The sequence below is a fragment of the Erythrolamprus reginae genome, chromosome 8, assembly GCF_031021105.1.
Source record: "Erythrolamprus reginae isolate rEryReg1 chromosome 8, rEryReg1.hap1, whole genome shotgun sequence".
In the NCBI taxonomy this organism is placed as follows: Eukaryota; Metazoa; Chordata; class Lepidosauria; order Squamata; family Dipsadidae; genus Erythrolamprus; species Erythrolamprus reginae.
Genome location: NC_091957.1, coordinates 50505180 through 50516538, shown reverse-complemented (window position 1 = coordinate 50516538; position 11359 = coordinate 50505180).

The window sequence follows — 11359 nt, the reverse complement described above, 5'->3', positions numbered from 1 at the left end:
CTTCAAAAGTAGAGCTATATTACCATATTTTTCGGAGTACAGTGGAACCTCGACATACGAGCAGCTCTACTTACGAGCTACTCGAGATAAGAGCTGGGAGGGGAGCGACATTTTTGTTCGCCTCCCGAGCTCACATTCGGGATACGAGCGCCAAGGAGCTGTCTCCTGAAGCCGAACGCTAACTTCCGCGTTCGGCTTCAGGAGACATCTCCTTGGCGCTCGTATCCCGTGTGTTTTAAAAGGTTGCAGCCGGCCTGGGGGGCTCGGGGGGGTGCTGGCAAGTCCCTCAGGCCGGCTGCAACCTTTTAAAACACGAGCGCCGCTTCGCAGCTGTCTCCTGAAGCCGAACACTAACTTCCGCGTTCGGCTTCAGGAGACAGCTGCGAAGCGGCGCGCGTGTTTTAAAATGTGGCAGCTGGCCTGGGGGGCTCGGGGGGGTGCTGGCAAGTCCCTCAGGCCGGCTGCCACATTTTAAAACACGTGCGCCGCTTCGCAGCTGTCTCCTGAAGCCGAACGCTAACTTCCGCGTTCGGCGGCAGCGGGTTTTTTTGTTGTTGCACGGATTAATTGACTTTACATTGTTTCCTATGGAAAACAATATTTCGTCATACGAGCGTTCCGACTTACGAGCGTCCTTCCGGAACCAATTAGTCTCGTAAGTCGGGGTTCTACTGTATAAGACATACTTTTTTCCTCCCTAAAAGAGGCTGAAAATTTTTCCTAGCCCTAAGTAGTTGCTAACAACAACAACAACAACAACAACAATAATAATTTATTAGATTTGTATGCCGCCCCTCTCTGAAGATTTGTAGTGGCTCACAACAGTAATACAAAATACAAATCCAATGTTAAAAGCAAAAACAGTTTTAAAACCCTTAATTAAAAACAATCATACAACCCAAACATACCATACATAAAACAGAGCAGCCGAGGGGAATCAATTTCCCCATGCCTAGTGACAAAGGTGGGTTTTTAGGAGTTTGCAAAAGGCAAGGTGGGTAGGGACAGTCCTAATCTCCGGGGGGTGGTTGATTCCAGAGGGTTGGGGCTGCCACAGGGAAGGCTCTTCCCCTGAGTCCCGCCAAACGACATTGTTTTGTCGACAGGACCTAGAGAAGGCCAATTCTGTGGGGCCTAACCAGTCGCTGGAATTCGTGCGGCAGAAGGTGGTCCCAGAGATATTCTGGTCCGATGCCATGGTATTTATTGCTGAAAGGGAAACACATTCACACTGCAAACAATTCAAAATTCAATTTTGACAATATTTTTTTAAAAAATTTCCAAAGTTAAAATACAAACAAGGAAGAAGATGAAAAGTAACAATACTCAGATGCTAATAATAAAAAATAAAAAGTGTACAAAAATGGATAGATGATAGATAGATGATAGGTAGGTAGGCGGGTAGGCAGGTAGGCAGGCAGGTAGGTAGGTAGGTAGGTAGGTAGATCAAATAAGGAATATTGCATTCACACTGACATTAAAAAGTCCATCTTGGTTGAATGCTGAAAAAATGTACCAAAATATTTGGTGCATTCTCTTCCTTTACATAACAGATCTATGAATAATTATAAATTTTCCCATCTATGTTTGATCAAACAATTTGAGCTTCAAATGCAAAATTGAAACACAGGAATTCTACCAAGCATCTGGTGATGTTATGGCCAGTGAAATACAGGCAATGACAGGGAAGAGAAACTAGCTCATTCCATCTATATTTTGTGGATTTATTTTGCCTCTGGAAAGAATAAGCCAAATAAAGGCCAGCCCCCCGGCTTGGTCTGTGTTACATACAGTATAGAAAATTTAGCCAAGCATGATATGATTGTCATATATTTGACAGGTCATCCACTCTGACTTCAGGCCTTTCCAATGATATGAAAATGATGCAGCGAGCGAGTATGACTAGCATTTCCTATAATATTTCATTTTGTTTCAGCGTTTCTCTGTTGACTTTTAGAACCCAAGTTCTCAAAACAATCGGCGCCTTAAAAACAATAAAAAAGAGCAGCAGCAGCAACATATTAAATCTTAAATTAGAATAGCAGTATAAAGCATATCCTACCCAGGAGTTAGATAAAACAAATTAAACAATTTAATTAAAATAGAAGAACAGCAATAATTTAAAATCTAGATCAGCATCATTTTTTTTAAAAAAAGAGAGGGGTTGGAGAGAGAGAGAAAGGAAAAAGGAATCAAAATAAAATGGGCCACAATATTCATTAAGTGTTAATATATGTACAGACTTTAGAAGCGAGTTTCTCCAGTTGGAATATCACAATTAAAAAAGGCCTTAACATTTATGACCTCGCTTGGATAGAAAATGGGGGTCACTGGTGTGTTTGTGTGTTTCCACTGATCAGGATTAGAAACTGAGTAATCTATGTCTGGATATATATGCAGAGTAACACAGGAGGACTAGATAACATATCAGAATATATTCTGGCAATTAATGAACTAGATAAATGACGAAGATGCGTTGGTAGAAAACAATAGTTTTACTCTTCAATGCAAAATATATTCTGTGTTCTATATACAGGAACTTTACATCAGCTATATTCAGCTTACTTACAAGTAGATACTCAACCAATCCAGGTTTCTAGTAGATACTAAACCAATCCAGGTTTCTAGTAGATACTAAACCAATTTCTTTGAATCACTATTACTACTCTACTCTACTCAATATTTAACTCACGCTCAAACTGCTCCAGCCAGCCAACTAACAACCACCATCAAGAGCAAACAGCAGACAACCACAGAATCATGGTAAAGTTGATTTGCATCTTATAATGCTCTGGCCCAATCAGGATGCAGTTCACACCCTATGACTCAGCATTAACATGCTTACACTCTACCTTTTACCTTATATGGTAATACAATGAAATATCACCCAGGATTGCTAATCTTGACAATCTAAAACTGTTAGTTGAAAAGATAAAAGAAGAGGCTATCACCATTATCTTCATTTTCTTCTTCACCCCATAATCCCTTGAGGGGTGGAGTCCGGGCAACTGAATGGAGCTGTGTGTGTGTTTACTGGCCTGATGCCCTTCCCTGTCGCCACTGAGGAGTTATATTCAGCAGATATATTGTCATGGTGCCCAGAGAGAGAAATATTTCCCTCTACCTAGGATTGAACTCACAGCCTCCACATTGGGAGGCTAGAGCTCCACCTCTAGGCTACTGCACCACTCATAAAAGAAGAATGAGAAGGATGAGAATTCATAATTCAAATGACAGTTTTGTTTGTGAAGGTTTTCACTTCTCCCAAAAAGTCAACTCTGAGCTATGTAAGAGAAGACCCAACCTCTAAGAATCCCAGCAGCCAATAAGGTCCCACAGAGTTGGCCTTCTCCGGGTCCCGTTGACCAAACAATGTCATTTGGCGGGCTCCAGGGGAAGAGCCTTCTTTGTGGCGGCCCCGGCCCTCTGGAATCAACTCCCCCCAGAGATTAGAACGTCCCCCACCCTCCTTGTCTTTTGCAAATTACTCAAGACCCACCTTTATCACCAGGCATGGGGGAACTGAGACATCCTCCCCCAGGCTTTTATATTTTATGTTTGGTGTGTATGTGTTGTATGGTTTTAATTGCTGGGGTTTTATATATGTTTTATTTTTAATATTAGATTTGTTTCACTGTTATATTGTTTCTATTACTGTTGTGAACCGCCCCGAGTCTTTGGAGAGGGCCGGCATACAAATCTAAATAATAATAATAATAATAATAATAATAATAATAATAATAATAATAATAATATTGTCAGGAGCCCCAGTGGTGCAGTGGTTAGAGTACAGTACTGCAAGCTACTTCTGCTGATCACCAGCTGCCTGCAATTTGGCAGATTGAATCTCAGTAGGCTCAAGGTTGACTCAGCCTTCCATCCTTTAGAGGTGGGTAAAATGAGGACCCAGATTGTTGAGGGCAACAGCTTAGAGACGGCTGTAAAGCACTATGAAGCGGTACATAAATCTAAATACTATTGCAATCAAGTTTCAGATTAATGAAAAGAGGAAATTTTAGCTATTTCAAGTAGCAGATTAAAAATGGTGGGACCATTATATGCATGCCATTATGGAGAGAATTCTCTAAAAATGGAACCTGGGGATTTATTTGGTTGGGTTTTTTTTACATAAAATAAAACTTTCTTTATAATAGAGCAACCCTTCCTTCATTTTCCTCCCTTGCTTTGGGGATTTATTTTTTTCCAACTTGGCTCCTACACATCAGAATTAAACTAGGCAAGGAGAAAATAAAGAACGTTCTCACTCCACGCAGTAATATGACAGGCCAATAATAAGATCCTTTCCTTTCCAACATGGACTATTTTCGCAGGAGGCATCTTCTAGGTGTAGATGTACTATAAACAGAAGCTTTTCAAAAGCTGAGTAGTACGATTCCGTGAACTTCTCTCCAAGTTAAAGAGTTATATAACCTTTCACATGCAGCTGTCAAGAAAAGAACATATAAACATCTCCAGGACCAAGCAAAAAGCCACTGGAAAGCCATGTTGATTCCATTATTTACAAGACAGGGGCGTAATGTCTTCCATCAGTCAAAATGCCGGCAGAGGCCATAGGTGGATGACCTTTGAAAAATCCCACATAATATGAAGTCAGCATATTCTTCTACCCCAAATTCTTCCTAAACTTACATGCCAAAAATAGTTCCATGAATGCTGCAGAATCAAAGGAGGCTTCGTTCATATAGTACAACCAATACATACTTGCTTCAAGCCATGTGTTGTTGTTGTGTTGTTGCTGTTCTTGTTGTTTTTAATGTGAAAAACAGATGAATTGCCTGGCTATTAAAGGAAATCTGTTGGAGGATTGACCCAGAAACAAGTGGCTATTTGCCTGATTAAGTTTACCTTAGGACCAGGGCTACAAATGGAAATTTGTGAGAATGTAGCAATGCGGTAGACATTATTAGTGTTTATATGTGCATGTTTACAAATTAACAGAGTTGGAAGGGACTCATGTATCCCAGTGTGGCCTGTTATGTCCCACAGAGTTGGCCTTCTCCAGATCCTGTCGGCCAGACAATGTCGATTGGTGGGGCCTAGGGGAAGAGCCTTCTCTACTGTGGCCCGGGCCCTCTGGAACGAACTTCCTCCAGAGATATGTCCCGTCCCCTCCCTCCTGGTCTTTTGTAAAGCTTTAAAAACCTACCTTTTGCAGGTGGACATGGGGGCAGTGAGTGATGAGACTTTCTCTGGCCAATACAAGATATGATTGGACTAGATGAATGTGTGTGAGTGTACATGAGGTCTTTTTAAACGTTTTAGTAAATTTTCATATTTTTATAGTTATTAGATTTATATTGTTGTAGTGTAGTGTAGTTTCTATGCCGCCCTGAGTTGCCTCGAGAAGGGTGGCATAGAAATCAATCAATCAATCAATCAATCAATCAAACAGTCCAACCTCCAACCCATGCAGGACACCATATACCATTTCAATCTCCCCTTGAAAGCCTCCAATGATGAAACTCCCACAACTTCCAAAGGCAACTTATAGATTTATTGGATTTATATGCCGCCCCTCTCCGCAAACTCGGGGCGGCTATGTTCCATAGGTTGATGGTTCTCACTGTAAGAAAATTTCTCCTTATTTCTGGGTTAACTCTCTCCTTGTTCAGTTTCCATCCATTATTCCTTGTCTGACCTTTGGGACCTTTGGAAAATAGGCCGACCCCTTCTTCTCTGTGGCAGACCCTCAAATATTGGAAGACTGCTATTATTTCTCCTTCTCTTTATTAGACTAGCCATGCCCAGTTCCTGCAATCATTCATCGTATGTTTTAGTCTCCAGTCCCCTAATCATCTTGGTTACTTTTCTTTGCACTCTATCTAGAGTCTCAACACCTTTTCTTATAGTATGGTGACCAAAACTGGATGCAGAATTCTAGGTGAGATCTTACAAAGGCTTTGTAGAGTGGTATTTATCTTGACTGTATCCCTCTGTTAATGCAATTTAGAATTGCATTGGCTTTTTTGGCTGCTGGTGTACATCTGCCGCACGAATCCCAGCGACCAGTTAGGTCCCACAGAGTGGGCATCCTCCGGGTCCCGTCAACAAAACAATGTCGTTTGGCGGGGCCCAGGGGAAAAGCCTTCTCTGTGGCGGCCCCGCCCCTCTGGAACCAACTCCCCCCAGAGATTAGAATTGCCCCCACTCTCCTTGCCTTTCGTAAGCTCCTTAAAACCCACCTCTGCCGTCAGGCATGGGGGAACTGAGATATTCTTTCCCTCTAGGCCTTTACAATTCATGTATGGTATGTTTGTATGTATGGATGTTTGGTTTTACAATAAGGGTTTTTTAGTTGTTTTAGTATTGGATTTACATGCTGTTTTTTGTTACTGTTGTTAGCTGCTCCGAGTCTACGGAGAGGGGCGGCATACAAATCCAATAAATAAATTTTGTAGTTTAAAGGAGAGGCTTTGAGTATTTCAGAGGTGAACTACACACAAAGGGTAAACTTTGCAAGCAAAGATGCAAACTTCAGATGCTTTTGACAGTTTGACAGAATTTGCATGTCAATTGTCAAGTCAAATGCATACTTAGTGGGTGTATACATGTACATATTACTATCAATAAGTAAATATTACTTTCACATTATCATTATCAGCGGAAGAGCCTTCTCTGTGGCGGCCCCGACCCTCTGGAAACAACTCCCCCCGGAGATTAGGACTGCCCCCACCTTTCTTGCTTTTCGCAAACTCCTCAAAACCCACCTCTGTCGTTGGGCATGGGGAAATTGATTCCCCTGGGCCGTTTCCGCTTTATGTATGGTCTGTATGAGATGTATGATTGTTTTTTTTTAAAATATTAAGGGTTTTGAATTGTTTTAATGTATTGGATTTGTACTGTTTCTTGTTGTGAGCCGCTCCGAGTCTTTGGAGAAGGGCGGCATACAATAACAACAACAACAACAACAACAACAACAACAACAACAACAATAATAATAATAATAAAAGTTCTGTAAGCCAAAAACAACCTCCCACAGCCTCTGTGTGAACCAAAAATTAGCTGGCCGGCACACACGTGCATGTTGGAGCTGAGCTAGGGCAATGGCTCTCATGCCAGCAGATTAAACAATGTCGTCTGGCGGGACCCAGGGGAAGAGCCTTCTCTGTGGGGGGCCCGACCCTCTGGAACCAGCTCCCCCCTGAGATTAGGATTGCCCCCACCCTCCCTGCCTTTCGTAAACTCCTTAAGACCCACCTTTGCCGTCAGGCATGGGGGAACTAAAACACCTCCCCCTTGCCCATGTTGTTTTGTTGATTGATTGACTGTGTGCCTGTTTTTTATATATACTGTTTTTTATGAGATTATTAATTTAAATTGGAACTGGATGGGTGGGCATTGGATTTGGTATTGTGTACTGTACTGTTTTTTATTATTGTTGTGAGCCGCCCCGAGTTTGCGGAGAGGGGCGGCATATAAATCCAATAAACCTAAACCTAAACCTATGGCTCCATGTGCCAGCTGTGGCACCCGTGCCATAGGTTTGCCATCCCTTTTCTAGCAGGAAGCGAACCAGCAGCAAGGTAAGTTGGAACCCACCCCTAATCAAGGGGCTAAAAATATAGACATACATTCACAAAGACCCTGAATGTTATGGAAAATATGTTTTAAGACTGTGAGTTACATTTTGTGTTTGAACCCAATCAAGATAGAGTGTTTGTAAGCTTCATTGAGTACTTGGCAATATAAAGTATTGGCAATCAATATGTCCATGTCTCTCAAAAGTCTTTCATTAGTTGCCTATTAATATACAGTATTCTTCAGAAGTGGCAATAGCCTGAGATATAGGTGGACTCCTTGTTCCGGAAAACTCAAGACAGTGTGAAAGTTTAAGTAGATTTAATTATAAATTTAACTAATGAAATATCACCCACCTAATTGTGTAACGGTATGTTGGAATCAGACGTGGTATTTAGCCAGTTTGGACTGGTTCAGTCAAACTGAATTGGCTGAAAGAAGGGTTGGGGGAAATCCATTTAGCAACGGTCATAAAATGGGGCAAAATTCACTTAACACACAATTCCAGGTGTTGGTTATTACCTTGCATGGCTCAGGGCCAGAATATCTCCAAGATCGCCTTCTGCCACATACCTCCCAGTGACCAGTAAGAGCTCACAGGTTTGGCCTTTTTGGGTCCTGTCACCTACACAATGTCGGCTGGCGGGTCCGCAGGGGGAACCTTCTCCGTGGTGGCCCCGACTCTATGGAATCAGCTACCTCCTGAGATCCATACTACCCCCACCTTATTGGCCTTTTGGAAAGCCATAAAGACCTGGCTTTTCAGACAGGCCTGGGGCCATTGAACTGGGGGGGAGGGGGGATTAGTGAGGTAGGCCCATGAATGTATGGAGGACTGTAACTATTTTAAATTGAAATGTTTTTACATTGATTTATACCTGTTTTTATTGTGAGCTGCCCTGAGTCTCTGTGGGGTTGGGTGGTATAGAAATTTAAGTAGATAGATAGATGGATGGATGGATGGATGGATGGATAGACGATAGATAGACAGACAGACAGACAGACAGACAGACAGACAGACAGACAGACAGACAGACAGATAGATATTTATCTATCGTCTATCCATCCATCCATCTATCATCTATCTATCTATCTATCTATCTATCTATCTATCTATCTATCTAGATAGATAGATAGATAGATAGATAGATAGATAGATAGATAGATAGATAGATAGATAGATGATAGATGGACGGATAGACGATAGATAAATAGATAGATAGATAGATAGATAGATAGAAAAGATAGAGAGAGAGATAGAGAGATAGAGAGATAGATAGATGATAGATAGATGGTAGATGGATGGATGGATAGACGATAGATAGATGGATAGATGGATAGATAGATAGATAGATAGATAGATAGATAGATAGATAGATAGATAGATAGATGAGTAAGTAGCGGGTGAGTGAATTAATGAATGAACATTTCATTTAGCAACAGACCTTTTGGGCTCAATTGTGGTCGTAACTCGAGGGCTACCCATGTTAATTCCAAAGGGAGAATTCTGTTGATGTCCAGCAGAAGAATTCCCTCGATGGATGGATGGAAAAATAAACAATCCTTAAAGCAAGCCTTTCCTCAGAGGAACAATCAAAGCAATGAAAGGCGTTTGAAGACGTTTTAAAATGAATCTCCCTGTAATTGCTGGGTACCGACACGATTTTAAATGAAAATAGCAGGTAACGGAATCCTTCCTGATTGAAAACGCGGTTTTCAAAAAAGATGAAATGCACAGGATACGTGCAACAAGCTGTGCTGGGTCCGAATGCATTAGTTTTAAAATGTATAGCTTTCCTGTAAAAGTTAATTTAATGTTACAATAAAGGTATTGTTTGTTCTCGAATTTTTGCATGTCTAGACTGCTCTCGGGATGTATTTTTCCCCCCTTTCTGCCTGAGAGGTGCCATAAAGCATAGCAGAAAGAAAATATATTTTCACATTCTCATGGGCTGTTATTATTTTACAAGCTGTTACACCCCCCGCCCCCCACCCCCAGAGATCTTTAAACATTCAGAAAGCAGCAGGGTAGATGGGATAAAAAGTTTTAAAAAGTTAAACGCAGAAATGGAGCCTCTCTTCCTTGGGTGAACAACATCAAGAACCTTTTTAGTAAAACACAGGCCGGCACAAGTCAACTTGGTAAAGTCGGTGTTATGTCTTCATTGTTCAACGTTGAAGTATCGTGACCCCCAACACCATTTTCAGCGTTGTCATCCTATTGATTTTTTTCTTCCTTGTTGTTGTTGTTTTAAATGTTGCCCGCAGAATGGAGACGTGATTGATTTGCACCTCTAATTAAGCTTTGCTTTGAGATTTTCAAGACAAATTCACTTCTCGCAGCCTCCTTTTGTTCAGTGGCTTTGAACGGGAGAGCTGTAAAACACACAATGCTCTCACCCTTCACCGTTGAATTCAATGGAGAGATGGGCTTTTATGGCTAAAAGCTAAGCCCCTCCCTTTGAAAGGATATCTGTCCTCTATTGATAGTCAAAAATCAAAAGATGTAGATGCATTGGCATAGAGGTTGGAAGATGCAACGAATAAGGTCATCACCCAGATGATGAAGATGAGGAGGACGAGGAGGATAACAATAACAACAACAACAACAATAACAGAGTTGGAAGGGACCTTGGAGGTCTTCTAGTCCAACCCCCTGCTGAGGCAGGAAACCCTACACCACTTCAGACAAATGGTTATCCAACGTCTGCTTAAAAACTTCCAGTGTTGGGGCATTCACAACTTCTGGAGGCAAGCTGTTCCACTGGTCAACTGTTGTGGCTATCAGGAAATTTCTCCTTAGTTCTAGGTTGCTTCTCTCCTTGTTTAGCTTCCACTCGTTGCTTCCTGTTCTACCCTGCATTCTGGACCAACTGTAGTCTCCAAATGCTCTTCAAGGGTAGCCCCATGTAGAGCATGTTGCAATAATCTCTTTAAAGAAGAGACTAGACCAGTGATAGCGAACCTATGGCATGGGTGCCACAGGTGGCACATGGAGCCATATCTGCTGGCATGAGAGCCATTGCCCTAGCTCAGCTCCAATGTGCATCTGTGTGCTGGTCAGCTGATTTTTGGCTCACACAGAGGCTCTGGGAAGGTGTTTTGGGTTTCCAGGTAGCCTCCAGGAGGATAGGGGAAGGTGTTTTTACTTTCCCCTGGCTCCAGGGAAGCCTTTGGAGCCTAGGGAGGGCGAAACACCAGTCTATAGGACCCAACAGAAGCTGGGAAACAGGCCCTTTCCAGCCTCCAGAGGGCCTTTGGGGGGGGTGGGGGAAGCTGTTTTTGCCCTCCCCAGGCATTGAATTATGAGTGTGGGCACTTGCACATGTGCGATAGCACACCTCATGCTCTTTCGGCAAGGAAAAAAAAGGTTCACCATCACTGGACTAGACAGTCACTTATCTGAAATAGTATAGGTTCTCCTGCTTGAGCAGTGGGCTAGACTAGAAGACCTCCAAGGTGCCTTCCAACCCATTCATTTTACCACTACAGGATCTCCTGCCGTGAGCAAGCGGTTTGCACTAGAAGACCTCCACGGCCTTTTCCGACCCTGCTACTCTATGTTCTGATATCTCACCTTTTGAAACGTTAATTTCATTAAGATGAACAATTACTAGCTTTAGAAATGTAATTAAAGTAGGTGGCAGGCAGTAATGTGTTTTAGCATGCAATAATGAAGAGTTTTTTCCCCTCCTATGGACCTTCTGATGTTGCTGGAGAGCTCTTAATGTTGTTGTTTCTCTGGGTCATATACAGCGAAGGACTGCTGTCTTTGGCACAACCAGAGCGCCCTCTGAGGCTGTCGCGGGCGCCCGCATGT